The 5,982-nt window shown below is 41.2% G+C and overlaps 1 long non-coding RNA gene across 1 annotated transcript; it reads right to left on the reverse strand.

The window, feature by feature from the left end:
- Window positions 1-1,998: 1,998 nt before the first annotated feature.
- Window positions 1,999-5,605, reverse strand: LOC116663109. Its single transcript, XR_004319161.1, has 3 exons — window positions 5,467-5,605; window positions 3,013-3,178; window positions 1,999-2,542 (listed from the first exon to the last, which is right to left on the reverse strand). It is a non-coding gene; the product is annotated as an uncharacterized LOC116663109 (long non-coding RNA).
- Window positions 5,606-5,982: the final 377 nt, after the last annotated feature.

Below are 5,982 nucleotides of genomic sequence, written 5' to 3' on the forward strand. Positions count from 1 at the left end.
GCATAGAAAACAAATTTATGGTTACCAAAGGGGTAAGTGAGGGAGGAAAGGAATAAATTAGGAGTTTGGGATTAGCAAATACAAACTATTATATACAGAATAAACAACAAGGACCTACTGTACAGCACAGGGAACTATATTCAATATCTTGTAATAACCTCTAACGGAAAAGAATCTGGAAGACTCTGTGTGTGTGTGTGTGTGTGTGTGTGTGTATAATTGAATCACTATAACACAACATTGTACATCAACTGTACTTTGATAAAATAGGCAGATAGACAGATAGCAATCTGTCCTTATGTAGTCAAGATATGTTGGTGTTTTTTTGCCATTGACTTAACTGCCCATCTAGCTTTTCTTACAATCCAGGATTCTGCATTCCCCTCTAAGTGAAGTTAAATCAGGTTTAAGCCAACAGGCGTCAACAGAAATCCTGTTGATACTCTAGATCAGTGGTTCTCAAATGCTAGCACATATCAGAATGGCCTAAAGGGCTGTTTATAACCCAGCACGCTAAGCCCCACACCGGGGCTGGCTGGGGGCTGAGAATGTACATTTCTGGCAAGTGCCCTGTCACTGTTTGTCCAGGGGCCACATTTTGGGAACCACTACATTAGACTGTTCTTGCAGCCCCTTGAAGTGGGCACCCTGCCCATTGCATAGCCTGGCCCAGGACCAGTGAGACCCACGGGAAGGAGCTGCTACAGAGCCCAGCACAGCCTTGCTGTCTGGAGACTTTTCCAGGGTCACCGTTCAGCGTGGGATTTACTTACTACGTTCAGCTAATCCCGACAAAGAGTTCAGGCCTATTTAAGAGCTCTCTTTACAGTCAGCCCTAGGACCATATTTTTTTAAATAAACTGTATCTTTCTTTAATTGGCACGTCTAAGTGGAAGCAGAAAAACAGGATATGAAGACCAGAGTAACAACTGTGAAAATCTCAGGAATCATGAGGAAAATGAAAAAGGGCAATCTTGACGGGGAAGGGAGCGGGGGCAGAGTTCTTTTATGTTTGATAACTTTGGAGGAATCAAACTGATTTCCTCTGAAGAGGGGAAAAATTGCAAGACGAGTAATTAGCTCTCCAGTCCACAGGAAAAGGTGGTTGACTATGGGCAACGGTCGGCTGCTACTACTGCCTTTAATGCTATGGTTCTCAATCAAAACCAGCTGTCGGCTGCACTGATTTCAGTGGGTAACTTGGGGACCAAATCCGATGTGAGAGACAGGGAGACAGGGAGCCAATAGCAGGTCTCTGCCTTTGCTTTTGTTGGTGGTCATTTAGGAGGTGGTGGAGACACAAGACGCTATTCCAGAAAATTGAGCCTTTTAGGGTTTGCCCCACCTTCCTACCACTTTAAACAAATTTGGCCATATTTTAATACAGAGCCTATTTGGGGCTTAGATTTCACTAGAGTGAGTATTTTTCAACAAGAAATGCCATTTGTGACTCCACAAATAGAAAGTCTCTCATGGCACAAGATTAACAAAGCTAATTATTAGAGACTATAAAATTAATTTACTAGCTGAATTTAACCAACTAGCTCGTCTACCAGAGAGTTGAATCTCTCTCTAGCTGGGGCAGTATTTATTCCTGTGGGTTATGATAAACCTGGGAATTTTCTTCAAAGCTCATCCTAATCCAAAAAGATCTTCTAAGCACTTTTCATTCTGGCATTCTGGTGGAATGATGCATCATTTTGCATACTAAGGGTTTCAGTTATAGTTCTTTACTAAAACTTTTTCAGTTTGAACATACTTATAGTAAGATACAAATATGGAGACATATATAAGATACAGACATACAGATATGGACACTCTATAATGAAAGATGCTTATAGTATATGATGAAATTCTCAACCAATGACCTTTGGGCTAAATTTGAATCTTTACAAATAGCCCTTGCAAGTCTCATCTGAAACCTCTGCCAACTTTTGAAAGCATGTCTCATTCTTAAAGTTTTATAAGTATCATTATCCCTTTAAATAAGTGGGAAGATTAAATAAAATGGTGTAACGATCCTTTTAGAACAGCATCTAGAATTCTTTCTTAGACTTTATCGTACGGCAAAACTTCAGAAAATAGAACCTAAAATTCTACAGGACTTCTAAAGATACTAAGTTTATCCCTATCCGTTTACATTTCCTGCCTCCAAATTCTCTGGAGACAGACACTTAACAATATCGCTTGATTTCATGTGACCACAGACTTGCCTTAATAGAATTTGCATATGTGGGTTGTGACCCACACTGGGTTCTCACTGCAGATGTGCCACTGGAAGTTCTTACTGCACACGTGAAATCGAGCTGTCCACGTGTTCTAACAACCTTCTTTAGTTACCCACTCAGGAATGACTGTCTCCAGTTTAATGTTAATGTTTAAAATTGGACATTTAAAAAAGTCTCAAAGCAGGTTTGGATCCGCAAGCTAGCTTTCCCTGAGGTGCTTCCGCAGTGATGTGATGTGACTGTGTCACCGGGCAGCCCCTCGCACGGTCTAGGGTCAAAGACGTGGCCGAGCAATCTGCAGAATCTTGTTCGGGCTGTGACGAGAATAAATAGGCTCTGAGCACTAACACAGCTCTCTAGTTACACACACACACAATATCTTTTTCAATATTAAGCAAAACGCACAGACGTTTAGTCTACTTCACTGTAAACCCCCACATCTCAGCAGCATTAACACTGAAGTGGTGTCTGAGGGCCTATTCAAAGCAACTCCGGAAAATGCTTCTTGTGCAAAAAAGCAGCTCTCAGGGCAGGATAGCAGGGCTTTGCCATTTCATTGTTGTTGGTTTTGTGCTCGTTTTGGCAATAAATAAGAAGCAAATTACAGACTGAATACTTCTACTAAGACTCATTTTTTCCTCTGTGCTTAAAGCACCTAACTGGTTTCCAGCAAATACAATTTCAAGTTGTGTGAGAGAGAGATTTACTCATTAGATGCATAAATGGTTGATGGATTTTCATCACACATTTAGAAGACATACAGTGATGCTAGGTCACTACACACCATAAAGCGTCATGAGTCCCTTTGTGGCAGAGCACTGCTGAGTCCTTATCTACATCCAGATCCACAGCAGTGTGGGTCAAGGTCAGAGTATCTTCCTTCTGTGCGCCCATCGTGGGAAGGGCCCTCCGGTGGGCTGATGGTCATCTAACATGAAGGATGGGCAGGTCTGGTGACGAACAAAGGGAGAAAATTCAGAACTGGCTTTTGTTTAGATGCTACAGAATCTTCACAGAACAGATCATGAACTTGAAAATGACCTTAGAGATACCCACTTTCTTTGGGTTTCCCTTATTAGAGAATTTCCATGTTAAAAACAAGAATTCTGTCATGTTTGTAGATTGGAAAGTTTTCAACCATGCACAAAAAGCAAAATTTCTAGTAGCTGGAAAGAATTGGGTGGCATCGGGGAGTTCAAAAGCAGAAACCAGATGGCAGTTCAGTTTGGAGGGCTAACCAAAAGGTGATCTGGATAGCAGGAACCCAAAACTTTATTTTTATTTAGTGACATTTGGTCTCAGTGAGCCATTGGGGCAGAAAAAGGGAGCTAAGAGATTGGAATTGTGGCTTGTATTTTGGGCTCCAGTTTCTGGAGAGAACAAAAGGGTAGATTTTCTATGTTCTGACTTTCTCATCTACAGTAAGGGAGAATGATTAGAAACCTGCAAGTTTCCTTCTCTCAGATTCAATAATTGCAACAACTAAATAACATATGATTCTCTTGCTGTCATTCCAAGAATGATAGAGAACTGTAAATAAGGGACCAGAAAACATGTGTTGTATCACATTTTTCCTTACTCCTCAATATTCCAGTAGGGCCCAGGCTCTAAGAATTCTTATATGACCTGCTGTTTACATGCCCAGCCAACAGGCCAAGATAAGTCTTGCAGAATCAACCATTTTGTTTCCACTGCTACATCGAGTCATGGCTGCTATGAAGTCCTGTGGCGGAATCATGTCGTAATACAACATGCAGGCCAAATACCTATTATAAACGGAAAGAAATAAGCTTTAAGGTGCTCCAGGCCATCCATTATGTTGGTACATAATCTTGCAAACTGATCGCATCATTGAACAGTCCTATGTTTTACCCAGTCATTGGGAACCTGGTCTTTGAATCTGAATACCAGCTGTCTAACCCGCATTAGTCATGAGCAAAACGAGTCAGATTCATGGGCCTCGTTGGTTGCTTGTCCTGATCAACTATAGGCTCCATGGTGGGATTTAAATAGTCCTCCTGCGAGATGAAAGTTAGTGGGAAAATCAACATTATTTTTGAGCAGTGCAATCGTTGTATGTTTAAATGTGCATATATGGTGTGTATTCATGAACTACATAAATATTCGATGCCTACTACATTCAAGAATACCTGAATCTATTAAAATGTGACAATATTTTTCTGCACCTTCTGCCAATACCAATCTCCGATGGATTTAGGGAGAAAGGATGTATCTTAATATTATTTAATCAGCCGGCCGTGGGTCTGTCGTAATTCTAAACAAAGACTCTTGGACAAACTACTGTTTCATTATTCTCCTGATATACATAAAGTGGGCTTTTCCCATGAAGCATACCTAAGCCTCCTGGGTCCACGGATAACTTGTGCTTAAAGGACTAGATGCCATTATTCAGAAGCATGGACATGTGATATTGCAAACGATGCTGGTGCCTACACACACACACACACACACACACACACACACACACACACAGAGTTGGCGTTTTGTTTTTACATTATCGGCCGTGTTGAAGAACTTGCAACGCTCCTCCACATTTTCATTCTGAGCTGTAGCTAATCAGAGCACAGGCTGGATTCCTGGCAGCGGCACAGCCCAGATGTGCAGCCCCTGAAAGGAATCGCTCCCACAGTGTCATCTGGCTATCACCTCCCTTGCCTGGACTTTCCAGCGGACCCCAGAGTGGTGATGCTGGGTACCATGCCAGCTTCACCTTCCTTCACACCATTCTCGCATAAATGCGAGAAATCGGTTCACTTCATATGTTGCTAAACTGAGAAGGAAAAACTCACAAGTACACAGAATTTTCTGTTCTAAATCATGGAGAAAATGGAAAAGGATTTTCCCTCCTTTCATGTATAGTAGAATGTTCTGTTCATACATGAGCAGCTGGGCTGGGCAGCAACAGACAGATGGGTGACCAGCTCTGGAACAGAGCTGAATTCTTCATCACTCTGCTATCCATTGAAATCACACATTTGCATGTTGAACCCCAACCATAGGCTCCCCTTAGACAAAGAACCATTGCTTGTGGTTTTGGTCCCAGAGTCTCCTGGGTTTCTGTGGTTCTGGGCAGAAATGGTAATTCAATCAGTTCAACTCTACACAAAATAGGAACTGATTCTGGCAGGTTGCTCAGTTTGAAAATCCTCAACCCCCGTTTGACACAGTTCTGCCCGATTTTCATGGAGGCTCCACGTTAATAGTTTGCATTACTTACAAATAAAGGCAAAGCACTGACTTTCTCTGGTAGTTTGGATGTAAAAAGGGATCAGTTCCTATCCAGTCTTCCCAAATCCGTTGTCCTACATCTTCATGGCTCTGTAGCTCATGGACGAAATTTACTCCAAACATCTTTGAGAGTTCTTTGAAACACGAAAATAAAAGAAGGGCAAAACAGGGCCATTTTAGAACAGATTTGTGTTAGTAACAGAACGTCACTTTCTTAAAGGAACATCAGTAATATACTTAAGTATCCAGGAACAGTCTCTTCTGTACTTTATCATGTTTTTATTTTTTTAATTCGGTGTTCTGATTTTTTTTTTTAAGTTTTCTTGAGGTATAGTCAGTTTACAGTGTTAGAATGCAAAGTTGTCACCCAAAACAGAGCGATGTTAATAAAGACAGCATCCTTACTTTCTAAAATTTTTTATCATTCACGTAGATGGTAATATTTACTAAACACTGAAGATGGGTAATGCCTGGTGGATAGATTTATAGATTCAACAGTGTGATG

The sequence above is a fragment of the Camelus ferus genome, chromosome 4 (genome assembly GCF_009834535.1).
Source record: "Camelus ferus isolate YT-003-E chromosome 4, BCGSAC_Cfer_1.0, whole genome shotgun sequence".
Classification (NCBI taxonomy): Eukaryota; Metazoa; Chordata; class Mammalia; order Artiodactyla; family Camelidae; genus Camelus; species Camelus ferus.